This window comes from Ambystoma mexicanum, chromosome 10 (genome assembly GCF_040938575.1).
Source record: "Ambystoma mexicanum isolate Mex_15411 chromosome 10, UKY_AmexF1_1, whole genome shotgun sequence".
NCBI classification, from domain to species: domain Eukaryota; kingdom Metazoa; phylum Chordata; class Amphibia; order Caudata; family Ambystomatidae; genus Ambystoma; species Ambystoma mexicanum.
The window spans coordinates 1,512,271,640-1,512,297,930 of NC_090932.1; the positions used below are offsets into that span (position 1 = coordinate 1,512,271,640).

Sequence of the window (26,291 nt, forward strand, 5' to 3'; positions counted from 1 at the left end):
CACAGCGCCCTCTGCCGAGAAAAATGTTTCCGATGCAGCGAAGCTGGAGATAACGAATTATCATAAGATGAGGAATACGTGGGAGGACACAATCCATTCGAAATACTTTATTAGAAATTGCTTGCTGTACCATGTGATTTTTGTTAATTCAAGTATTGAGGTATAACAAGTTAGATATTTCTAAATAGTACCATGAGGCTTCACATCCGGGAACTCCAACTACAATTCTTTACAGTTAGAATCTGCGGAGGCAATGTGAGATTTATAACATTCCTTTTTTGCTTTAATAAGAGCGTTCTTGTACTGTTTAGAAGTAGGCAAGTATATTTCCTTCTCAGGAGCTAATAGAGTTTTGCCCTAAATGTTAGACTTTACACTTTGCTCGGCATAAAATTAAACTGAACAACTCTTCTAGGAGTTCTAAATCATACTCCCTCCCCCAAAATCACTCTTGAAGTGTAACAAAGCTGTCCCCTCTCATAGCCAAGAGATCAACAGGAGACTCGAGACCATGTACACATTCACAGTGAGGGTTATTTGAGACAAGCTAGACAGTCCAATGACGGAGTACTTTACATTCCAGGCTGCCCAAAATTACCTTGGACTCATGAACAGCAACATCCTCTACTTGAATTAGAGTCACCTCCTGGACGGAGTGTCACATACAATCTCTGGGATTTACTTTGCCTCCACATATCAACTTCCATTCACTGGGTATAACTGGCATGTTGCTGATATTATTAGGATCCAACATTTGTCCCCCTAGACTCTCCTACAAGGTACCTCTTCATGGCACCCTCAGGGTTTGTGGCCGAAATAAATGTTTGATTGAACCTCTTGTCCTTTTTTGTTGCTCTTCGACATGTCTTCCCTAGCTGGACCTATGCTAGGTTCTGGAGTCATCTTCTTCACCATGCTCAGTACTGGTCAATTGGCTTATTGGTTGCTCCTTCTCCCACCATCCCTCTGCCTTTCCTATTGTCAAACCTCCTCCCATCTTTTCCTCTCCACTTCCTGATCTCTACTTCACACCTTCTCCTCTCGATACAATCTCCTCCTCTCCCGCCTGTACCTCCTTTCTGCATCCTCTCCTCTCCCCAGTGTCTCCTAGCTGCTTCCATCTCCTCCACTGTGCTCTAATACGCACATCTGCCTCTATATTCCTATCTCCCACTCTTTCCCTTCACTGCATACCATCTCCATAGATCAGCAGGGGTGGGGATGAGGCATGTAATTGGGTATAGCCTAGGCAAACTACGGTTCCTGCAGCTGATTGGGGTTGGCTAGCAGACCACCCTTGTCTCTGTTAACTGACGTAACGAAATGTGAGTCTGCCATCATGGATTTCCACCATCTGGAATGTAATCAGTGAGCAGCTCATGCTTCTGCTACAGTACACCTCCATGAGGAATCATCAGTGACTCTTTTCTGCCACTCACAGGACCCCACAATCATGGTCTCCAGTCCATCCTTCATGCAGCCCGTAATTGTGCTACACAGCACATGGCTGTATACATGGCAGGCCTGCAAACTTCTTGGATCTTCCCAACCCTGTCTCTTTACAAATACATTCATCAGGTAGCAAAATATGTAAGTTAGGATAACTAGTCAAACAAACGTGAGTAGGGTGGACTGATGAATCTGCCCATATATCTCCTCCATATCTTGCACCACAGAGCAGGTGACTGTCCCAATCCACAGGATCACCCTAGATTCATTTACTAGCCTCAAGCATGTGAATTTGTCACATCTCCCATAAAGGTTTCTGTGTTATATGCCAGTTGATCCTAATTGCTCAGAATCAAAGAGTGGATGGGTCTCATGCAGTGTAATCGTACTCAATTACCCCTTCCATGCCACCTTATCCATAACTAACCTTTTCTTTGACCAATGAATCCTTCACTGTATGTATTTCCACTCAAAATCACAAAAGCTATTGGTGATAACCTGGTATGCCCATTGGCAATTTCTACAAATAGGCCACTGTCTTTCCGATGTTAAGAGTTTGCACGCTCCTTGATGGGAAGTGTGCAAATGTAGCACTGCTGAAAAAAAGTCAGTTTCCAGTGCTATTAATCCAACAACGTTCACACATTTTTAAACCCATATTCTAAACTTAGACATGCAAGTTTTCAGTATGCCATGTAACTCACTTGCACCTTACTTGCACCTTATTTGTCCTCTCCTTTTATGGTACCGAAACATCTCATCTTTCAAAGATGGGTAACACTTACATTTCTGCTTCCTGTGACGGTATAGGAGTAAGAGCCAGACACAAAGGTGGCACGTTGATTTGCAAAGATATTTAACAACCATAATGGGGGTGTTGGAGGAAATCATATTTAGTCCTACGGCTAAGAGGGGATTCCCTGCCTGAACAAAACTAGCTAATGAAACAGTCTGTGTCAGAGTGTCCAAAGTAAAGATTGCCATTCTGTGTCCAAATCCTAACCTGTCCCTCACCTGCTAACCTCAATATAACGTGAAAAGGCATATGTCTGACTGCCGACATGCAGCCCGACTTTGCATTTCCAAACCAAAGTTCCAAAAGGGTGTACAAAACAAACAAAGGTTCCACAAGACTCAAGGGGTTGTCTCCCTTTCCCCAGAGCCTTTCCAGCCTTATCCAACTTTGCATCTGTATCTTTAATAGATGAAAAAGAGTTTGCATCTTTCCTTGATAGATCGGACTTCCAGGTCATGCAATAAGCAAGAACGCCTGGCCAACTTTGCCAAGCTAGTTGGAGGGGCCCCAGACCATAGTCTCAGTACCCCTCGCCTTGGCGCCCTCTCCTGCCAGGTAGGGTACTCCATGTTGTGGTTTCACAGTTCTGTCTCTCAGCATTTGCTTTAATCCAGAGCCTTGGTTTACTCTCCTGCCATGGTCTTTGAGTGTCCCTTGTAGATACAGTCTCTGTATTCCTCTTATTTGTAACTTGGGGTATTCTTCCCGAGCCTGGGTCTCAGACCCCCCCCCGTTCACATGACGGTTCACAGTGTTCTCTTTGTTTAATCCTGCTTTCTTCCACAGCCTTGGTTTACTCTCCTGCCAAGGTCTCTGTGGGTCACTGATGTTTGCCCAGTTTGTAGTCCCCTTTATTTGTAGTATGGGTATGCTTTCCCTATGTGGGTCCCAGGTCCCCGTTACTTGCTTATATATCATGTTCTCTTGGCTTATTCTCCCCTTGATCCACAGTCTTCGTTTAATCTTCTGCCAAGGGCTGTGTGTGCCACTTATGTTTGTGCAGTTTGTGTTCCCATTAGTTACTGGTAGGGATATGCCTTTGTTGTTCGGGTCCCAGACCCCCATCATTAGGTTACTCTGCCTTAGTGGATGTTGCATTCCTGCTTTGCTTCTGGCCCCTCTCACTGTCTGGGTCTCACCAGCCCTGGGACAAGCCACCCCTGTACCTGTAGGGTCCGGGCCATCACCTTCCGGCTGATTGAAGGTCTCCAGGAGCTTCAGCAGCTTTCCTGGCCTCTCCGGACTTCTCTCGGTCTTCCGCGTCCCTTCCCCGGAGTTCTCTGCCAGTTTTGTTGCAAACCAGCCGCTTCGGTTACCGGTGAGTGTCCTGCTTCCCCTCCGGTCTGGCTCTTGCATTGCGTGCCTTCTGTGGACATTTCTGCAAGTGTGCTGCCGTCCATTCAACACTCTGGGTCCACGCGGACCTCACCGAGCTCTCGGTCCGTGCTGCACTGAAGTTGAATATTCCATCAGTCTCTCCCCTCTCTTACTTTAACTGACAGAGGGCCAATAGGAGCATCTGGGAGACTAGAACACGTGTACTCGTTCTGGCTAGTGATGATCATTCCTCGTGGCCTCTTCCTCATCCCAGTGCTTCTCATAGGGGATATGCAACTACAGCACATGGAAGTAATGGGGGATACCTTGTTCTTCCAAAAGGTCGCTGCTCCCAATAGGCTCCCTCCCTGCCCATGAGTTCTTCCCAATGACTCCCACCCACCCAGGGGGACTATCGGGTAGCAGTCTCACCATCCCGGCCTCATGGAAAGAGGGTTCCCCATCTAAAGCAGTGACAACACCTCTGGGATTCGTCACATTCGCCACAATGTGACTTACGGATAGACTGCAGTGCGCCAGGCTAAAAGACAATCGATGTTGCATTGCACACCCCACCTCAATCAGCTTTTTGCTGCCATTCATCCATTCAGCTATCCACAGCTGTTTTCCAACTTGCCCACTCTTCCAACATTGCTCATCTTTTCTGCAAGTCTTTTGTGTAAACAAGAATGAAGGGTGTAAGTAAATGTAGTTAAGTAGATCCCATGGACCCTTCTGCTTGATAGGTTTCTTTTGCCCCTCCCCGCCCCGCCAATTATGACTGCAAATTGGTTTGGTAGGCCTTCCCCTGCCCCTTATGAAACCAAGGTGCAGTGTATCCTGCAAGCTGTCCCCTATCAAGGAATTCAACTGCTTACTTCAGGAATTTCAAAAATGTATAATCAAAAAGATTCATAAAACATTGAAAGATTCTTCAACTATCATTATGTTGACAGTAATAAAATATTGCTAAATATTTATTACAGTAAAAGGGAGATTCGAGTGGAATTACCTGTATTAATGATCATCTAAAAGCAACACTAGAATATAGTAGAGACACAAGTTTACCACCAGTAGAATGTATAGTTAAATGGATGAGGATGCCAGAATGTACAGGTAGTAAAAAAAAAACAGCACACCCTTACTTTGTATACAAAAAGGTGATTCCATTATTCAGCTGAACTAGCTGAACAACCCAGCGTCGCCCGGGATTTCAATCTCTGATCAGTAATTCTCACTTTAGTTACCTTTGCAGTTTTATTGCTTTGTTTTTTAGCAGCACAAATTCTCAGATCAGTAAGTCTTGCTTGAGTTTCTTCAGCAGTTTCATTCCTTCGTTGTTCAGCAGCACTAATTCTCTTAACAGCAAGTTGTGTTTCAGTTTCTTCAGCAGTTTTGCTGCTTTATTTTTTAGCAGCACAGATTCTCTTGCTTCAGGTTCTTGAGCACTTTCATTGTTCTGTCTGAAAGCATGTCAAATTCTATGAGCTTTATGGCCTTGAGATCTTCCTTCTTCAGAAGGTTGATCATGTTTCATCTTCGATGCACGATGATGAGCACTTTCAACAAATGACCTGTAGAGGGTGGTGTAACACCACAAAACGTAATGTCGAAAAACAAAGCCGAAAAACAAAAAGATTGACCCATCGAGCCAGAAATAGTTGCATTAATTTGGCAATGAAATAAAGAATATTCCGGGAAGATTTGAAAAGATGGGCAACAGCCGAAACTGGAGTATGGGAAAGGGTGCTAAGAGAGCAGAAACAAGTCATGGGCATGGATATCCAGCAGTCGATTGCGTTGACTGCAACTCTTTTCAATCAAGGTGGGGGATGAAGTAGCAACGCAAAATGAAGAACTAGAAGCAGACTGCGTAACACTGGTCAGGAAGAATAATTAGGGTGTATGGACAGGCGGTGTGGGGAGGGGGAGGGAGTTGGGATGTTTAATATGAGGGTTTGATCCGTGATATTGAAATATGATTACACGTGTAACTAAGTAGTTATGTTGTTGGTTGTACAAAATAATAAAGATTAAAAAAGAAAAGAAAAAAAAAAGAACATATATTCAATGAAAAAAAGTTAAAGGGACATTATGGTTAAGTTGCACTAATAAAAACATATGAAATTCAATGAAAACAGTTGCTAAAGGGATGTTATGGCTACAAGTAAAACCAAAAAACCTCAGAAATTCGCCAGTTATGGTAAGCTAAGCAACCATAACTTGCGCCACCACCGTGCAGTGCTAAGACTAACACTGAGGACATCAAAGATGACATCACAAATGTGTTCAAAAGGATTTTTTATACTGTGTCAATCGTGGCCTGTTGCGGAATGTTAGTGTAGAGTGAAATTATGTCCAGGCCCATGAGTAATGAGGTAGTGAGGTCGAATTCCAAGTTTTTGAATAGTTTAATGGCGTCTTGGTTGTCCTTGAGATACTTCGACACAGAGTATATCACCACTATTGGATTGGAACAGACCACGGGACATTACCAGTGTGGAAACTGTGGAGTTTGCAAACTAACCAGCAAGTCGAAAGAAGTAGACATAGGCACAAACAAAAAATGGCAACAGCAGAACTTCTCTAACTGCAATAGCAACCATGTCATTTACCTCATCCGATGTCCTTGTGGTCTACCATACGTAGGTAAAACCAATAGAAAAATAAAAACACGGATTATTGAGCATCGAAGCTGCCTACGCAACAAAACAGAAAAAGCACCATTGGTTAAACACTTCAAAGAACCACGGACATGAAGATTTCACATGGACAGTATTACAAGTTCTAAAAGGAGACAGTACACCCCAACTCGAAGAAAGATTATTCAAGAGAGAACAGGAAATTATATATACCATGCAAAGCGATACTCTTGGTTTAAATCAATCCATCGAATGGCACAAGATAAGAAGATAACCTCTGAAATAGGGCTCACCACAAGATCATCTGATGCCAACACATGGAACCCTAGGGAGATACACATGAAGATTCCCTCCACCCGTAAGGGCTAACCTGGAGATAAGTAGTTCATGAATAAAGTGTACCAGACTGGCCATACCACATGGCAACAATCCACGGCCCCGTACCCTAGACACGTGTACGACTCACAAAACGTAGTCAGTACTTTCAATAATGACAGTCACAATTAACATAACATATTCAGAGACAACCACGACTAGTAGCTGGACAATATGTTTGCTACTACTAGCTCTATTTTGCAACCTGGGCTCCAAGTACATCAATAGGCCAGATTAATATACTGGACATAGGGATAAGCGTTCCTTTCCAAGATGGCGCTCTTGGTAATACTTGAGGTGCCGACTCCAACAATGAACTAGCCAGCCTCAGTATCCTACGATCACCAAGGCAACAGCTTAGACGGCATCCATAAGCAGAAATACAGCAACACTGGCCGCGATCACGCATACACATCTCTGCAGACACTGAGTTTTTCTGCCACAGAGAAGATCCTGACTGAAATGGGACAGCAGAGTCCGAAATCTAAAAGTGATCGGGAACCGCATCCAAATAATATCGCTTGAAGATAAATCTCAACCCTGTATACCTATTCTGTCATGTCTACACAATGCACGGTACTACAGAAGAGGTCATTTAGTCTCTTTCAGCCAGAACCGGAGAGTGTAACTAACATAAAAACCAAAGAGTTTGAGTTTAAACAGTGGATTGTTATGGACACTTCCGTAACTAGATGAAGTCTGGACCGAACTAAGTTAACAACCTTAATATCCTCATTCAACACCTATATTTTATATGGAACTTTTTTAAAACATAGAAGAGCCCCTAACCAGGCCCTGTGGCGTCTGTGCTTTTACAACAGGGAGCACCCACATTGAAGAATGAAAACCTGGTCCGTGTATCGGAGTGAGAAACTAGTGACCGAAGGGTGAAATATCCCCGGGAGAAGCTATTGTGATTCCCCAACCACTCCAAATACAGGTGGGGTTTTGTACTAAAGATCATGTCATAAACGTGTGTGACCGACTTGCATTTTCATTACAGAGAGAGGTCAAACAAAAAGAGCATTCTAAGAGTATCTTTTTATGCTTTTTTGCAACAGGAACCACAGGACCACCAAGAAGTACTTCACAACAAATATCAGTTGTATACCCCCACAGAACTAGTCCAGGTATTTACCCATAGACTATTGTTCAATGTTCAATATTAGAAATGAAATAGAATTGAAGCATGTATAGCTTACACCATTTTATTTGTTCTTATTGACAGGCTGAGAGAATTTTAAAGACACTTGTGAACCAATCAATCGCTACTTCTGCAGTAATAGGAAGTCTAATTGGTAAAACCTCCTGAAGAATGTTCAATATAGTTGATAAATCAATAGAAACATGTAGAGATTGTAACTTGTGTACTGACACGGGCAAAAACTGAAAGAGTACATATCAATATGACCTTTGTGAATCTATAGATTGATGTATGATACACTTACTGGGTTATAACAAACAGACATTGGAGTGTCCTGATTTCGATTGATTTCACCTATGTAAACAATTGCTTCACCCTGCAGCAACATCACATTTTGTGATGTTTACACCCGTTTTTACATCATGTTAACCATATTGCTTTTGTATTTTGTTACACAGTAAATGTATTTTTATATCTATAATGATGGAGTGACTGGTCATACCTCAGTGTCTCGCCCCTGTCATGACTTGGCCTCTATTTTATAGCTATTTTGATGTATCTACCCCCGGATCCAGATAGAGACCGCACTTTGTTATTGGCTTTATAAGTGCACACAGGGATTCCTCCATTATTATTAAGATTGAGAAAGGAGTGACACAAATCATTGGTACGCCTCTAGTAATAGTAGAGTATATCATTCCATAAACAATATACATCACTACAAAGGGTTAAGTACTATTATGGTTAACCATATGTAATAAAATCCCTTGAAATGTACTGAAAACATTTAGTTCAAGGTTGATGGTTAACCTAGCAGTAAAAAATGTAAACATTTAGGGGGAAAAACGTTTGTTAAAATTAAGTTATGGTTTAAATATAATTCGCCCCCAACCATTCAACCTTTTAAAATGTGTATATTCTCAACTAATTCCTGTGTGTGTGTGTTTGTGTGCAGAGTCTTTTCCTATTTAGAAAGACCGCTCCGTGACCGCACGGAGCAGTCTTTCTAAATGGAACTGTCACGCCCCTGCAGCATATGAGTCCGCGCAGGGGCCGAAAGCCACACCAGGACCCAGAAGCGACGTCAAGGGAGACCCGGTAAGTGTGTGTTTGTGTACGTTATGTGTTTGGGAATAAGGAACAAGTTACTTACCTGTAACTGTTGTTCTCCAGCATGGGGCTGCCATGGATTCACATGCTCATGAATATTCCCAGTCGTCAGGCTGGGAATCCTCGGTAAGAAAAAGAAAAGCAGCATTTCTTTAAAAAGCTTTAACATTGCCTTTCACCTGGTATCCAATTACTATAGACCGGGTCATACTGCACCCATCCAAAGACAGTCAGCTCCCTGAGTCCCGCACCCGGCAGCCATCTTCAGTTTAAAAGCATGTGAGATGCCAGTATGAACCCAGAAGAGCCACAGCGGGGACGGAAGGAGGGTTTGCATGTGAATTCATGTCAGACCCATGCTGGAGAACAGTTACAGCTAAGTAACGTGTTCCTTCTCCAGCATGGGGTCTGGCATGGATTCACATGCTCATGAATACGATTATACAGCAGTAACCCATACACAACCACGGGAGGTGGCAAGGCTCAACAGAAGTACAACACTTACCCCGGGAACCGACTCACCTCAAGCAAACCGGTTCCCCGTCAACCCAGTAGAATCTCATGAAGGTGTGCGTCAATCTCCACATAGCAGCCCTGCAAATGCCCAGCAGGGGAACCCCAGAGAGAAATGCCATCATAGCAACGATGGCTCTTGTGGAGTGGGCTCTCAGCCGGCCTGGAAGGGGTCTGTCGGTCAAACTATACAGCAGGAGAGCCACCTGGATAGGGAGGCCTTGGACAGGGCCATCCCCTGATTCACAGGACCAAAGTTCACAAAGAGCTGAGAAGTCCTCCGGAAATCTTTCGAGCAGGCCACACAGAACCTCAAGGCATGAGCAATGTCCAGCATATGCAGTGACCGTTCAGCAGTCGAAACAGGATTCAGGAAGAAGACTGGAAGTACCAAAGGTTTGTTAAGGTGGAACTCAGACTGAACTTTCGGCATGAAGGCGGGGTGAGTGCAGAGCACCACCCTAGTAGGTTGCAACGATAAGTAGGGGGCTTTGCAGAAAAGAGCCTGAATTTCCCTGATACGCCTGGCCGAAGTGATCGCTACTAGGAACGCAATTTTCCATGAAAGAAACTTGAGAGGATCAAATGGAGGTCCCATGAGCTTCGCGACAGGAGCTTCCACTGGAGGGAAAGACCTAAACAGAACTTTCATGAATTCTTTGACCAGTCTGAGACCAGAACGATGGCTTTGTAGGTGAACGGGTGTATCATAAAATGGCCGCCAGATGCACCTTGATGGATGCGTGGGCCAAACCAAACTTGGCCAGCGAGAGCAGGTACAGCAAGAGGTGAGCAGCAGAGACATGCAGAGGCGTGTTGTCCTGCGTCCTGCACCACACTGTGAAGTGTTTCCATTTGTAACTGTACACAATAGAGTAGAGGGTGGTCTGGCCTTAGCAAGAACAGCTTTACATTCCACTGGAAGGTCGTACTCTAAGGCTGCATGAGCCAGGCCGTGAAGTTCATTGATGTAGGATGATTCCGCTTTCCCTGGAGAGCAGGTCAGGAAGAGGAGGCAGCCTGATGGCCGGCGCCACTGATGGGCGGAGCAGGTCTGGTACCATATCTGGTGGGGCCACGCTGGGGCGATGAGTATCATCTTGCAGAGGCATTGCTTCAATGTGTTGATGACATGGTTGAGGGAACGTGCTGGTGAACTGCTTGAATTTGTAGTTTGCTGCTGGGGCAAATAGATTGTTCTTAGGACAACCCTATCAGCAGAATAGAAGGGCTACTTGGTCCTGATGCAACTCCCATTCATGATCGGACCAAAACTCCCTGCTGAGGGCATCCATTATGTTTTTTTAATGCCTGCTAGGTGAAAAGGTACGAGGAACATGTTCTGAAGGTTCGCCCTGTGCCATAGGGTTTGCGCTTCCAACAACAGAGCAGGGGATTGTGTCCCGCCCTGCTTCCTGATGTAGAACATCGTGGTGGTGTTGTCTGTGATAATCCTCACCAGTCGACCCTTCAGCAGATGCAAGAACGACGTGAGGGCCCAGAACACGGCCCGAAGTTTCAGCACATTGATGTGTAGATCCTTTACCTTCGGCAGCCAAAGGCATATGGTGTGGGCCACCTCAAATCCATCTAGCGAGGCATCTTTGGTGACTATTGCCTGAAAGGGTATGGTCTGGAATGGGGAACCCTGCCTAAGGCACAAGTGCACCCCCCACCATTGGATGGCTTGCCTGAACTCCAGGTTAAAGGCATGGTCTAGTAAAAAATGTTATTTAAAAAATAGATAGGCAACATAAAAAAATACTAGCATTCTCTTTTTTAAAACTTCCTATGTAAAATTTTGAGCTATTCAAGCTCAAAATTTGCAAAAGCAAGCACATAGGTGCATCCATTTTGTGAAATGGATGCCCTCCTGTGCTGGCTTTTGCTTTTGCAGCACTAATGAAGGAAAAGCCAGCCAGCTGTAGTAATCAAAAGCTACCACTGGGTGGCTTTCCCTTCATTAGTGCTGTACGCGGAGGACGGGGACCGGAGACCAGAGCAGGAAAGCTGCAGGTGAATCTCGGTAAGTGCTATTTATTTTTTTAAAAAATAAGCACTAGCTGTGGGTTTTTTTCTAGGTTTTCCAGGCTGGAGGTGCCCGGAAAACATAGAAATAAAACCGCAGCTTTAAAAACGTTGTATTTATGTTTGCGGTCGCTTTTGAAGCGACCGCAAACATAAATACAACGTTATTGTGTTGGAAAACGCTGCGGTTTTTCTTTCCAAGTTTCTCAGGCTCCTCCGGCTCGGAGGAGCATGAGAAACTCAGAAAGAAAAACCGCAGCATTTTCCAACACAACTGCGTTGTGTTTCTGCCTGAATCTGCTTTCCCATTTGGTGCTCTCGGGCTCCCCACGGGAGCCCGAGAGCCCCAAATGGGAAAGCAGATTCAGGCAGAAACAACGCAGCATTGCGGAAAACAACTGCGTTGTTTCTGCCTGAATCTGCTTTCCCATTTGGGGCTCTCGGGCTCCCCACAGGGAGCCCGAGAGCCCCAATGGGAAATCAGCTGTAGGCAGAAACACTACGCGGCACGTAAACACAACCGCGTTGTGTTTCTGCCTGCTGTGGCTTTCACTTTGGGTCTCCGGTGCTCCCCTGGGGAGCCCGAGAGCCCCAAATGGGAAAGCAGATTCAGGCAGAAACAACACAGTTGTTTTCCGCAATGCTGTGTTGTTTCTGCCTGAATCTGCTTTCCCATTTGGGGCTCTCGGGCTCCTGTGGGGAGCCCGAGAGCCCCAAATGGGAAAGCAGATTCAGGCAGAAACACAACGCGGTTGTGTTGGAAAATGCTGCGGTTTTTCTTTGGGTCTCCGGTGCTCCCCTGGGAGCACCGGAGACCCAAAGTGATAGCCACAGCAGGCAGAAACACAACGCGGTTGTGTTGGAAAACGCTGCGGTTTTTCTTTCTGAGTTTCTCATGCTCCTCCGAGCCGGAGGAGCCTGAGAAACTTGGAAAGAAAAACCGCAGCGTTTTCCAACAAATAACGTTGTATTTATGTTTGCGGTCGCTTCAAAAGCGACCGCAAACATAAATACAACGTTTTTAAAGCTGCGGTTTTATTTCTAAGTTTTCTGGGCTCCTCCAAAAATAAATAGCACTTACCGAGATTCAGCTGCAGCTTTCCTGCTCTGGTCTCACAAAATGGATGCGCCCATGTGCTTGCTTTTGCGAATTTTGAGCTTCAATAGCTCAAAATTTTACATAGGAAGTTTTAAAAAAGAGAATGCTAGTATTCTGTAACGCTCACCTGGTTCCCTCGGAGGCGTGGGTCTTGGCTGGGCGGTGAAACCGTCTTCAACGTTAGGCGTAGGGTTTGTTTGGCTCCCTGGTTTGGCCCCCTTCTCACCGAAAGCTTGACTTGGAGGGTGAGATGTCTACAAGTGGAAAAATAAGGGGATTAGTAGCTGGAAGGTTGGATGAAGTCTCTACCCCCACACTCTCTCCTCCCGTGGTACTCGGTTGCTAACTGTGCTCACCTTAAATAGGTGCATGCCGGGCTCTCCATCCTGCGTCTTGTGCAGGGGCTCTGGGTCCAGTTACTTCACTGGATTTGGGATCAGCCTCTTGATTGCAGAGGGTAAGTAGAGAGCGATGCCGCTGTTAATTGCACAAGCGTATTTTGCATATATCAAAGTCCTTAATGTTCTCTTTTAACGTCCCTTTTCTGCAGGGTTCACTGAGAAGAAATGATGGCGAAAGAATGCCAAAGTTCATGGAGGCACGTAAGTAGAATGAATGCCACAGTACTTTAATGCGCACCTTAATGTCTTTTCCTTTCAGATGGAGAATGATGAAGGCGCCGGAGATGATGCCCAGGTTTGTGCCGAAGAGTGAACAAGATGATGGAGCATATGAAGGCACGTAAGTAGAAAGTCTGTTCTAGGCCTTTAAACGCACCTCAATGTCTCTCTTTTGCCTTGCAGGTGGCGGAGTGCGGTGCGAGCTGACTTTGGAGCGTACGTCGCACAGGTAAGCCGTTCAGAAACAGAACGTTACTAACCAATGTTCTTTTGTCTTTGCAGGGCTCGATGGCGGAGAAAGAATGCGGCAAATACCTTAAACACTCCGGTGGATCGGGTAAGTTGAAGCGCTGACCTTGACTTTGTTAATCTGTGTTTTTGTTGTTTTGCAGATGCTCCTGAAGACTGAAGATTGGATTCTCATCAGGTAAATCCGGAGATTTCGCGTTCACAGGAGCCGGAATGGAAGATTCCCTGGAGCTGACACGGTGAGCGTCCTGCTGCTGATGCAGAATAACGCGAAGCACGTTGCACCAATCGGGTGTGGTTTAAATAGTGCACAGGAGTGCTTAGGCGTCTTCTTCCACAGCCTTGCCCAGGTAAGAAAAAGAGTTCCAGTTTCCAGAAGAGTTCCAGTCCTAGGGAAAGGTGCCAGCCCCACCCAGAGGAAAAGTAGTTCCTGCCAGAAGAGGATGAAGACATCATCTTGTCGGTGAGGAAGCAGCCTGGTCTGCTGCAGGTAGGTCCACCCAAGCACTTCTGTATTTGCTATGAGCCCGGCGCTTCTTGTGCCGGGACAAGTCCCCACAATGAGCCTGGCACCACCGGTGCCAGGACAAGGCCCAAAAGGTCCCTAAAGGGACTTGCTGGCGTCTGCAATGAATGTTGTGAGCCTGCTTCCAAGGGCGTTTTGCTGCTCCTGACTCCTTGGAAGCAGTGGTCATGACATATTCTTTTTGTATGTTGCCTATCTATTTTTTAAATAACATTTTTTACTAGACCATGCCTTTAAGCTTCAACTTGTGTGACCAGTTGCCCGTGGTCTGGTGCCACCTGCAGTCCAGAAACTCCTGGAGTGGCCTCATCTGCAGAACGGGATCAGACGTATGCAGGAGGACATCATGCCCAGCAGCGACTTCATTGATAGGATGGTTGCTGATTTGATGGTGGATAGACAATGCACCTTCCCTAGGATGGCCAGCTCCCGCTCTTCCGAGGGGAAATCTAGAGACACCACTGTGTCGAGACATGCCCCCAGAAACAGAACGTCCTCCGATGGGGTTATGCAGGATTTTGGATAATTGATAGAGAATCCAAGCTCTGTGAGAAGGCGTATAGTCTCGTCTGTGTGTTGCACTGCTAGGCTCTGTGAACGTGACCAGATGAGCCAGTCGTCCAGGTACGGGTCGACATGTATGTCCTTGAGATGGCGATTGCCTGCCACTGGGGTCAAACATTTAGTGAACACCATTTGTGTTGACTTCAGGACGAAGGGCAGCGCCTTGAACTGATAGCAATTCCCAGAACTACGAAGCAAAGGAATGTTCACTGTTTTGGATGAATGTGGACGTGAAAGTAGGCATCTTCCAGATCGAGAGTTGTTATGAAGTCCCCTTCCTCCAGTTGGTCGAGCACTTGCTGCAACGTGACCATCCTGAACTTTTGGGACCTTAGGTATTTGTTGAGGTGTCCTAAATCCAGGATTGTGCATCATCCACCCTCCCCCACAACTTCTTTTGGACTAGAAAGTATATGTCACAGCAGGACGGGCTCTATTGCGCCCTTTTCTAGCATGGCTCGCACTCCCCGGAGCAGCTCGGCAGTGTGTTCCTTCCGCGTTACAGGTGGAACATGAAGGCACTTGCGTTCGGATTCCAGCGTGTGCCCTTACTGCAGAATGTCCAGCACCTATTAGTCTGTGGTGATGTTTTTCCAGGCATCGATGAAATTTGCAGATGGCCTCCCACTGGGTTGCGTAAGTGGGGGCCCAAACCCTGGGCCAAGAGTGGCCTGCCTGGATGCTTGCACCTTTCCCTGCGGGCGCCGCAAGCCTCCACCAAAGGCCTGGGACCGACCTCTTTATGATTTCTGCACCGTGGTGGGAAAGCCGAAGGAAGGAAGTGGCATATCTCTTTGAAGATCGTCCAAACTTACTCCTGGAGGACTGAAAGGAAGAAGAGCGGCACTGCTGCATGGTTCCTTGGGACCTTGCCGTCTCTGTGTCCGTCTTGATGGCCTGCAGTGTTTTTATCCACTGCCTTTTCGAGAGATTATTGCTGTTGAAAGGTCTATCTTCTAGCTTGGCACGAGCCTTAGGTCTAAAATTGGAAGCCTTCAGCCAACCTTCAAGCCAGAGCACTACGCCATTCCCCATTTGGCAGAAGCCGGAATCAGCAAGATCCATCAACACAGTGATGGCATGATCGGAGGCCACCTCCCACTCCTGAAATAATGTGAGAGCTTCGGGCCTCTTGTCGTCCGGCAAGAATTCCAGGAGTGGGTCCAGTTTAAACCACAACTCCTTATCCTCCCACGCCAGGATGTATAGAGTGTTGGCAGCCTTGATGGTCGACGCTGCAGTATATATGATGCGCTTCCCTGACGTATCTAGTTTCTTCCCCTCTTGGTAGGGGAAGAAACCCATAAACTGGGAGGATGGATTCACTGACCGTTTGCTTGTTGCGGCTGTTGCGGCTGAAACCACTGACTATGGGGATGGCTGCAGGTAGCAACATTTGGGGGCTGAGTCTGGCACCCTGTATTTTTTCTCTAATCTGGCTCGCTTTGCTGGTGTAAGGGCTTGGGGACTTCATTAAGGCCAGCCTTCTTCCCATACCTCGTCCAGCAACGTGACAGAGAAACTAGTCTTCCTGGTTGAAACCTGTCTCTTGTAGAGGAAGCTTCAATCTCCTCTGGTACCAAATTACTGGGCAGATGCCCTCGCCATCATGGAATGGAATGACCAGAGCTCATCTGGAGTGAAGCTCTGGGGTTATCATCCGCACCTATTGAGCTCCCCATCTGCTGGGACAAAGTCATTGAAGTCATCCGTATCCGTTGTGCCAGTACCCGATTTGTCATTGTATTAGAGTGCGGTGCATCGCCTGCCAGTGTTGGGACAGGCGGTGGTGACAGTTGTCACCCCGGGGTTGCTGAGCAATGCCTGTGTCGAGGCCTTGGAGGGCTGTACCTGGGACATCTCTCTTGGAACTTGCAGAGGGGCCCCTGGGCACACTGAGGGAGTGCTGATGTGCCTCAAGAGGCTTGTGCACCTTGGCAAACCCATGCCTATGGGGCTGTAGCATTCAAGCCTTGGGTTGTCGTCAGAGCTAGTATAAACATCCAAAGGACCAACTGAGCTCTCTGTGTGTCCAAGGGGGCGTGGCTAGCCGCCATGTAAGCAGGACTCTCTCCTTGTAGCTCCGCATGATGTGCCCTTGATTCTGCTGCCGAACTGCGGCTTTACCCCACCACTGCCGCTGCAATTCGCGACACCCGGAGCTGAGCACCCAGAGCACCTGCATGCCAAGTCTGGAAACGCTACGACCTTCGGGAACAAAGATATTCGATTAATACCGAACTACGTCGGCACCAGGAAAATGGCGCCCACCTAGCCGAGGACGCAGCACGGGAGACACGGCGAGCACAAGCTGACAGCACCGTAGACTGGTGGTGCCTGCGGCGCCCGCGACGAAGCTGAACACCCTCCGCGGCGGCGACCCGCACTCTGGTGTCCCCCCCCACCCCCCGAGTCCCGGGGTGGCTATAACGGGCCCCGACACAGAGCGGCCAGCGACGCATCGCAAGAGGAAAGGACCCGCAGTCTGGGGCCACTGGCGGGGGCGAGGGAGACCGGACGGCAATCCAGCCTCGAGCGGCCCGAGACGAGTCACCGGAGCCTCCAAAGACCAGACCAGCACCCGAGAGGGAAGCCGCGCACCGGACCAGCACCCGGGGGGAGGGCTGTGCGCCCTCCGCGGCGGCGTCCTGTGCTCTTGAGGACCCCGACGAGGAGAGGCCAGCGACGCGCTGCAAGACCCCCCAGGGAAACAAGTAGGGTGAAAGGCCCCATCGAGCCCGTCCACAGAGGCAATCCGGAGCTGCTGGCAAGGGCTAGGGAGACCAGACGGCGATCCGGCTCCGAGCGGCCTGAGACGAGTCGCCGGAGCCTCCAGGGACCGGACCAGCACCACACCCAAAGCGGAAGCGAGCGTGGAGAGGTCCGCCCAACACACGCGGTAAGGAGGGGGCGAAAAGGGGATCCCAACCACCATCACCAGCACCCCACAAGAAATAAGCGGCCCCCCCCCCGCATAGGCGCCCCAGCTCGCTGCACTACATCATCCGCAGAGACAGCTGAGACCTGCGCGGCACCAACAAGGAGCCTAACCCGGGGTTGATGCACCGGGAGGGGCGCGCCCCTCCTCCACTGGGCCAAGAGGCACAGCACCCATAGACTGAGGGTGTTGCGGCCAAAACACTCCACTGGCCCCACAGCACGCAGCGGCCAGCCCGGCCTAGCTGATCGAAATGTCAGCAAGAGGCAACAAAAATAAACAGCGGCAGACAACTATGGAAACATATGCGGCCTGCGGCCCAGCCAACCAGGACACCGACACCACCAGCACAACATCTCCTCAGGAAAAGACCCTGGAACCGGCAAACTCACAGCTACTGGAAGCCATTAAAGCCCTACAGAAGACCATGGAGACCAAAATCGACGCCGTGGCAATCGACCTAAACCTGCTGCGACAGGATGTCCGTGCCATAGCCAACCGCACCGAAGCACTGGAGACCCAGGTCCGCGAAAACACGGAGGCGAAAACCCAGATGCTTAATGACATGGACGCCTTGATGCAAAAGGTACAAAATCTAGAAAACAGGGCAGAGGAAGCCGAAGGACGGGCGCGCCGCAACAACGTTAGACTCCTCGGACTCCCTGAGGGTATAGAGGGGAACGACCCCACGAACTACATTGAAAACCTCTTGCTGCAGGAAATCGGAGCTGGCAAGCTGTCGCAGGGCTTCACCATCGAACGAGCGCACCGTTCCCTCACCAAACGACCACCCCCCGGGGCCCCGCCCAGGCCTGTAATAGCCAAGGTACTCAATTACAAAGACAGAGAGGCGATCCTCGCATTCTCGAGAGCGGGTGGCCGCATACAACGAGACACAACCAAAGTGGCCATATACCCGGACTACACATTCCAAGTCCAAATGGCGAGAGCCCAATTCATCACCACCAAGGCACGACTGAAAAACGCAGGCCTACGCTATATGCTACTCTACCCGGCCAGGTTGAAAGTGCTACACAACAGCAAAGCACTACTGTTCGATACAACAACGGAAGCCAGCGAATGGATGGACAGGGAGCAAATCCCAGACATTGAACCCAGAGAGCACAAACCGCGGAAGCAACGCCCCAGGTGACACAGGCCACTCAACCCTGGAGCTCGACCGACATGAGAATCAAGACACACCGCACTGCAGCAACATCGATACCCACAGGAGCGATATGGGAGTCCGTTAACTCCCCACAAGGCAACAACAGGAGAGCTCCTGCTGAAGGACCCCCAGAATTTTGGGTGCATTAACCCGCCCGTAGGGCGCCTGAAGACCTCGGTCAATGGTGCGGAAACGGGAGAGTCAGAACGAGGGGAACCTCGCTAGACGTGTTCAGTTAAAGGGAAGTTTAAGTTTGTTGGGAAGGGAAACCCAGTTTAGAGGACCCAGTTGGAAATTAACGAACGTTAAGTTAGTGGTTATTGTTCACTTAGAAGGGTATCCTAGAAGAGGTACCCAGTTACGGTTACATGGGTTACAGACCAGGTCCATCCGCTGCAGGATCGCCTCGAGGTTAGCTGAAGCCACCCGCAATCCCACCCCAAAACCACCCACAAGCCCAAAACAATGCATAGACCATGGCTGACAAAATTAGAATAATGTCCTGGAATGTCCGGGGTCTGAATAGTTATGTCAAGCAACATCGCATCCTTTCCTTTATGAAGCGACACAAAATCAGTATCGCCCTCCTTCAAGAGACACACCTTAACGCACCCAAACTCGCCGCACTGGCCAAAGCCTGGAGAGGAACCTGTGTTGGCACCACGTTCTCCTCATACGCAAGAGGAGTCTTGATTTGGATTGCACCATCCGTCCCCATCGCCCTATCACACACCAAAACAGATAACGAAGGCAGAATGGCCCTGATACAAGGCACCATAGAAGGAAAAGACCTATGCCTAATCTGCACTTACGCCCCCAATCATAACGCCACCGTCTTTTTCCATTCACTATACGCTCGCCTGAGCCCTTATAGGGAAGGCCTAATACTATAGGGAGGTGACCACAATTGCACCCTAGACCCGCGCATAGACAGAGCAGACAGCAAACACTCCCACCCCTCCCCCCCAGCCAAAGTACTCAACGCCCTAACACAGCAACTCGCCCTGAAAGATCTGTGGAGAACACAACACCCCGACGCCAGAGCCTACTCCTTTTACTCCCCACCGCACAACGTGCACACTAGAATCGACACACTTTTTGTCAGCGAGGAACACCTGCCCTACTTTGAACACACCCAATACTTGGCTAGGGTGCTTTCTGACCACTCACCGCTGATCACCACAGGGTCCCTGACAACCCCCAGGCCCCCCGTCCCGACATGGAGGCTCAGAAGCGAGGCGCTCCTCGACAAATCATTTAACGAACAAATACGACAGGGTACAACGAACTACTGGCAAACTAACATCGACAGTGTCCAACATATAAGCACAGCGTGGGAGGCATACAAAGTGGTAATAAGGGGCGAAATGATAGCCGCCTCGGGAGGAGCCCAAAAGCACATCACATCCCTGCTTGAGCGCACTGAAACTGAGTTGAGGGACCTGGAATCTGCACCATCCCCTTACCCCTCCCACTTACACAAGGTGATCGAACTCAAACAGGCGTGTTTAAAACACTGGGAGACACTAGGAAAGCTAAGCCACGCGAAATATACTGAAAGAAACCACGCACTAGGTGACAAACCCGGCAAACTACTAGCGTGGCTATACAAGCGTGAGATCCCTAAAACACCCATCTGCCTACTCCGAGACGAGGAAGGCCAGAACATCCACACGCAAGCCGAGATTAACCTAGCGTTCAAAAAGTACTATCAGGCCCTATACTCCGACCCCACCCCCCCTAGGGACACAGACATAGAGGATGCCCTCGACAGTATCAGGCTACCACACCTAGACGAGCACGTAACCGAGGCCCTAGATAACCCCATCACGCCTGAAGAGGTCATGGCCACCATCAGATCAATACCCACGGGGAAAACACCAGGACCCGACGGGCTCCCGGGGGAGTTTTATAAGAACTACGAAGATATATTGGCCCCCTTGCTATCCCAGGTATACAACGAGGCATACGAATTAGGCCACCTCCCCGACACCATGAACGAAGCGGTCATCATTCCCCTGCTGAAACCCAGCAAAGATAGCCAGGACTGCGGTGCATACAGGCCCTTGTCCATGCTCAATGTAGACTATAAGATACTGACAGCATTGCTAGCTAAGAGACTACAGGCGGCCATCCCACATTTGATACACAGAGATCAAACCGGGTATGTGCATGGACGTTCCATCACTGAAAACCTGCGGAAACTACACCACGTCATACACAGCACGGACAACAAACCTGATAGAAGTGCGGTGGTGTCCCTCGACGCCACCAAAGCGTTCGACTCGGTCAGGTGGAAATGGCTCTATGCCACCATGACCAAGATGGGAATCGGACCCACCTTCTTAAACTGGGTCAAGCTCACCTACGCACATCCCACCGCCAGAGTCCGAACCAACAACACCTATTCAGATAAATGGTGCCTCTCCAGAGGAACCAGGCAGGGGTGCCCCCTATCCCCCTTACTCTACATCCTGGCCATCGAACCAGTGGCAGCATACCTCAGGCTCGAATATGGCGATGGGGGTATAACAATAAACGGAGTGTCCCATTTGGTGTCCATGTACGCGGACGATATGCTCCTCTACCTGAAAGACCCCGAGCACATACTACCATACATACTTGAAACCCTAGAAGGATTTTCTAGATGCACGGTGATCCAAATTAACCATGATAAATCCTGCCTATACCCTTTGGCAGCCCTAAGCAATACCAGGAAAGAAAATCTCCCCCCATTAGCACTCCGGTGGGAACCCACCACATTCAAGTACCTGGGCATCAACATCCACCACGACCCCAGAACAGAGCATATAATAAACACAGTGCGAGCTAAGGAGGGCCTAGCCAAATCAATCGACTTCTGGAGCAAGCTGCCCCTTTCGGTGGCTGGCAGAGCGGGGCTACTCAAAATGGTGGCACTACCGCGACTGCTGTACTACTTCACCAATGTCCCGTTCTACATCCCGCCACAATTCTTCAAAGAACTTAACAAACTCTGCCGAAAATTCCTATGGCACGGGGGGCGATGCAGAGTAGCCCTAGAAACCACACAAAGACCGTATGACAAAGGAGGCCTCAAAATCCCCAACTTTGAGCTCTATTATCTGGCGGGCCAACTGAAACATGTAATACAGTGGATGGCGGACGATGCAACCACAGATACCCACCTACTACAACCCAGAAACTCCCCATGGCTGCTTAGAGACTTACTCTGGACTGAGTCGGAGAGGAGTCACCGAGACTCATACCTAATTCACCTGGGCATCCGTACCTGGAAGAGGGCCTGCAGAATCGCCAATCTGGCAGACCCCTACTCCCCACAAATTCCAATAGCCGCAATGATGTCACACAGGCCAGAAGACCTGAAAGTGATCAGGAACATATGGGAACCCCTAGGCATAGCCACCCTGGGAGACCTGGTAGACGACCGAGGCATTCTCAGTTTCACCGAACTGCAAGAAACTACGGGAATACCGCCTGGTCAATTCCTCCTACACGGGGCAGCAACGAACAAACTCACAAAACGATGGCCAGAGATGGAGACCCTTGACACCGGCCACGAACCCATCGAGAACCTACTAAGTGCGGCGGAGGGAGGCCACGAAACCTCGAGGCTCTACGAAACTCTACTGAACTGTGCCACGCAACAAAGTCTCAAGAGTAGAGACAAGTGGGAACTTGAACTCGGCGAGAGATTCGAAGACAAAGAGTGGGATGCAGTGACGCGCTACCACAAAAAAGTATCCCGGAACTCACGGTTCCAGCGCATACAATTTTACATTATTCATAGGGCTTACCTCACCCCACGTGTCATCTCCAGATTCAACGACACGAGCGCTGCAGCATGTCCCAAATGCCTGGATCCCTCTGCGGGAATGGCCCACATGTTCTGGGGATGCCCGGCAATCCAAACCTTCTGGTCACAGATCCAAACCAGGGCAGCTAATGCGGACATAACGCTTGACATGCAATCCCCCAAAGCCTGCATCCTGGGCCGATACCCCAGGAACAAAAAAAACAGGTCACTGAACAGACTCAAAGACCTCATGTACACCTTAGCAAAAAGAAGAATTGCTATGGCCTGGAAAAGCCCCAAGGCACCCGATGTGGCAACGTGGTGGGAGGACCTACACAGATGGACCACAGCCGAGACGGGAGCATGGGAACTGGCGCAAAGACACCAGAAAATCGACACCTCGGACGATCTACTGCAGTGGGTGGCTCTTACGGTGTCCTTGTTCCACCCCAAGGAAGACAGCTCCACCGATGGAGACATAGACAGCACAAACTGACCTGGAGGCGCAAGACTGCAGCGCGTGGTTATGGACTTGGTCGGGGGAGGAGGTGGGAAGGAAATGGACCAATCCCCCATTGGCTTGGGGGACACTATGTTTGTATGTTCTTATTGTTAAGAAAATAATAAAGAAATTTAAAAAAAAAAAAAAAAAAAAAAAAAAGCTCTCTGTGTGTCCTACTACTACGGGAAAAGCATCCACAGGGAGCAACTAGTCTCCTGGTTCAGCTACTTCCCTCAGGATTACAGCCCAACCGGCGCCTTTGTAGACTGGGTAGTGGCAGTAGACGAAGCAGTAGTCGTGGTCGGAGTGGTCGTGGGCGTTGGAAGCAGCAAAACCCTCACCACAGGTTTTGACAGCAGCTTTTCTTTGTATGTCAACGAGGTGGCCGTGGACGAGTCGGCCATGGACAAAGATGAGCCCACTGTAGTCGATGATGAAGCAACCATTGACGGTGGTCTGGTCGATGCAGTCTTAGCCATAGACGACGGCCTTGCAGTTGTTGACGTAGTCGTGGGAGTGGACGTCGCCGAGGGCTTTGAAGAGGGTTCCTTTCGGGAGTGCTTCTTCGGTTTCTCCCGTGAGGAAACACTATGCTTTGAGGACTTTACGCTGAACACCGGCAAGCTCATCGTAGACGGGCAAGGCGACAGAGAGCGCCTGTGCCCTGTACTAAAACGCGCATCAGTGGCATCATTAGCTGGATCAAATGCCTGGAGTTTGGCTTTACTGGTGCCCTCCGGCTGTGACTCCTTGGCCAATTTGGACCTCTTACCAGGTGGAGAGCACTCTGGAGTGCAGCCCGATCTGGGCTTTGCTGAGCATGCCCAGAGACCATGCCAGGGACCCTGTCCTCCTTCAACCACGCCACCAACTGTTGGTAGCAGTCCCTCTTGGATTTAGCCAGAAAACTTTGGCAGATGTTGCATCGGTCCACTTCATGATCGGGATGCAGACAGTAGAAACATCTTGTGTGCTTGTCCTCCACGTAGATGTTCCTCAAGCCACACCGGGAGCAGAGCCTGAAGAGATTTCTCCTCCCTTCTTCCGACATGGCAAGGCACGAAGTAGGCCTTTCTACATTGACACGCAGTGTAGATGTTGAAACTTAACCAGCAACCGAGCCCTGTCAGCGGTCTTTAAATTACTCACAAAATCTGATATTTTCCATTAAAAAACAGAACATTAATCGAAAAAAAGCAAAACTCAAGGACTACCTGCACCGAAACGTGCAGCAAAAATCTGAAGATGGCCGCCGGGGGCAGGACTCGGGGAGTCAACCGGCATTGACATGGTGTAGTATGACCCGGTGTTCAGTGATTGGATATCAGGCGCAGGGAAGTGTTCAAGCTTTTAAAGCAATATTGCTTTTCTTTATTTACCAAGGATTCCCGGCCTGATGGGGAACATTCATGAGTATGTGAATCCATGCCAGACCACATGCTGGAGAAAATAATAACAATGGGCCAGAGAGAAGGGGGTGGGGGTGAGGGATTATTGTTTTTTTGCTTTTTGTAGGCCACCAAAAATTGCCCGAAAAAAATAAATAAAAGAAATCTTAGGCAAACTACAAAAAGCAGAATTATGACATAGAACCTGTATTTTGTGACAATGTTGCCCGTTTAATCTTGGGGAACAACAATGGAGTGGTTCAAGGGGCCGGATGCCACCCCAAGCTAATGGATGCGAGGAGGTATATGGTGGTTTCTCGGACCACCCTCACTGGGTTCCCCCCACTTAGGCAGTTGCCAGTCACATGAGCAAATACGCATTTACAACCCAAACCCCTTAAGCATTGCATTAACAATATTTTGGGTTCACCAATAAGACCCACTAGCCAGCCCCAAACATCCGGTGTAGCAATAATGTCCTTTCCCTTTAAAGGGACAGAGTTTCAGGCTTTCATCAGGTATCACGATACTTTGTTTACTTCGGTACAGTCGTCAAAACCACATTTGCTGGGACTTCCTTGGCTGCTAAATCACACACTAGGAAGAAAGAGGCATAACTCAAAGCGGACAATGCTAGCCGAGGGGCGGGTGACAGCCAGCCTTAATGTAACTTCAGGCCTACCCACCTGAAGGCCATATGATGACAGGAACATGACCCAATGAGAGAGAAGGACAAACTCATTGTACAGGCACAGCATAACCCCCAAGATCCCACCCAAGAGGGGAAGCAAACACTCATTAAAACCCAGCCAGCATAGTAAGTCATGGCTCGTGTCTGGGAGAACTAGAAGGATGAGGTAAGCAGATCTTTTAGATCCCAGTTATAGACACCTTTAAGGCACAGAGTCTGATGATGGTGACTTGGAGGGAGATACTGGCGTGTGGTGAGCTGAGAGAAGAAGATAGACAAGAGGAGGGATATCTTGGGAGTAAGGGGAAAAATGTATTAAAAAAATGTATTTGTACATTTATTCACATTAAGCAAAGCCCATGGGCATCTAGGCGCTACTTACAAGGTGAAGAAGGGTCGGGGGAGGGGGGCGGGAGGGGAACAACACAGTCATTTGAAAAGTTACGTTTTAAGGTGTTTTCTGAATATATGTGATATGTGGTGAAGAAGGGGGGAGACTTGTGGAGGAAGGGGAGTCGTGGTATAAGGAGCAGGGCTGACAATATGGAGTTGGATTCAAAGTAGGGGAGTTATTATTTTAAAAGAAGGTTAAAGGGGGTACCACCATGTTAAACATTTCTAAAGCACGAACATTCATCGACAAGGGATTCAAGGCGCTAAAGACTGGAGAGTTGACAGCCTTAAGAAAACTAAAATAAAAATGTTTTCAGAGATCAATGAAAAAATAAGTGAGGTGGAGGACACCACTAGAAAAAGAAAGATGAGAGGTTGGGAAGGAGGTATGCATACAAGTGGTTTATATAGCGCACACCTAGAGAGAAAGCAACAGAGTTCTGTACAGTAAAGGTGGAACATAATGATCGTCTGGTCAGTGAAATGTACCTTGAACAGCAAGAATTTTGCTGGTGGGAGTGAGGCTGGTGTTAGCAGGAAGGTTGGTCCAGAGTGTGGGAGAATAGAAGAAGCTTCTTGGATTACAGTATGGTGAGATCTTGAAGAGGAGCAACAAGGTAGAGGATGAGAGAACATAATGAGAGAGAGAGAGAGAGAGAGAGAGAGAGACAGAGACAGAGAGACAGAGAGACAGAGAGACAGAGAGAGGAGTAGAAATGGCATATCTGAACAGGAGCAATCAGCAGGAAAAAAGAAGTCCAAGGTAACAGGAGAGAAGAAGAGCATCGAGAGGAGGTACATTGGAACATCAAAAGGAGAGGAGAAGAAAAGAGAAGGAAAGGGAGCAGTGGACGTAGAGCAGATCAGAGAACAGCAGAACATCAAGGAGGAAAAGAGGAGAGAAGCTGAAAGGGAGAGAGTCGGTTAATTCCTGGAAGGGAGAAGAGATGAGGAGTACGGGGCACTTATTGGATGGGCAGCAA

The 26,291-nt window shown here is 48.5% G+C and overlaps 1 protein-coding gene across 1 annotated transcript in view; it reads right to left on the reverse strand.

Annotated features, from left to right (window-relative positions):
* The window catches only part of TCTN2 (tectonic family member 2), a 794,052-nt gene that overhangs the window by 72,360 nt on the left and 695,401 nt on the right, over window positions 1-26,291 (reverse strand). The window lies entirely within an intron of this gene.